General features: G+C 26.7%; 1 non-coding gene across 1 annotated transcript; it reads left to right on the forward strand.

Moving 5' to 3' along the window:
* Positions 1–609: 609 nt before the first annotated feature.
* Positions 610–682, forward strand: TRNAT-UGU. The gene has a single exon. It is a non-coding gene; the product is annotated as a tRNA-Thr (tRNA).
* Positions 683–1,168: the final 486 nt, after the last annotated feature.

Here is a 1,168-nt window from a genome sequence, read left to right on the forward strand (position 1 = left end):
TATATATGTTCTTCCTTTTCTCATCGTTGTCTTCAATTTTAAGAAATAGTCGAACGGTCGATTCGTTTTTTTTACTTCCATGAAAAGAAATTTATGATCATTATTGAAACTTAGAATTCTACAATGTGCAATGTAAAAAGATTATAAGTCTACTTCGTAGATTTGAAATTCGAATAATTCTAAAAAAGTATATTCGAAATGAATATTCGAATATTCATTCTAATAATTTAATTCTATAAAATAATAAAGAATATAAAAAGAGAAAAAGTATCAAATAATAATAATTGCATGAGGTTAGAACAAAAAAACCAAGAATTTCAAATCAGATATCATTTAACTTTAAAAAAAAGCTTTCCGGTCTAATTAAAATTTTCTTATTTAGAAACTCATGAAATCAAAATTAGAAAGTCGATATATTGCTATATTATATTAATTCATTAAGGTTTTGTTTTATTTTATTTAATGATAGTCACTATTTATTTGAGCTATATTCTGTTCTAGAATATCGAAAATATGATGAATTCTAAATAGATAAGGAAAAATATGAATAGAATAGTTAATTAATACGATCTAGTAGTTTAGTGAATTTGTATACACTATTTTAGTTGAGCCCGCTTAGCTCAGAGGTTAGAGCATCGCATTTGTAATGCGATGGTCATCGGTTCGATTCCGATAGCCGGCTTTTACATAGTTTTTCATTTTTTTTACATGATTTTTAATGTACTTTCAAAAAAAAATAAGATTGAAAAGACTTCTTTCACCTTTTTCCAAGAGTTACCACGCCATTTATTATGTCATATAAACTTCCATATAGGAATATATATTGGGGTAAAAGGGTTAGATCTTGGCAAAATAAATGAAGAAAATAAAGGAAAATTTTTGTGATTTATTGATTTATATATATTGTATATACATAAAAAAAATCTGTATATTGAGAGAATATATCTTCTGACTCTTTGTATTCCAATAGTTTATTGGAGTGGATTTTACGTTATTTATCATTATCATTTAGTTCAGTTTTAATTTTGTTTAGTTTTTGTACAATTTCAATAAAAAAAGGAGTCTTTATGTCACGTTACCGAGGGCCTCGTTTTAAAAAAATACGCCGTCTGGGGGCTTTACCGGGACTAACTAGTAAAAGGCCTAGGGCAGGAAGCGATCTTAGAAA

Source organism: Brassica napus, assembly GCF_020379485.1.
Source record: "Brassica napus cultivar Da-Ae chromosome C9 unlocalized genomic scaffold, Da-Ae chrC09_Random_43, whole genome shotgun sequence".
NCBI lineage: Eukaryota > Viridiplantae > Streptophyta > Magnoliopsida > Brassicales > Brassicaceae > Brassica > Brassica napus.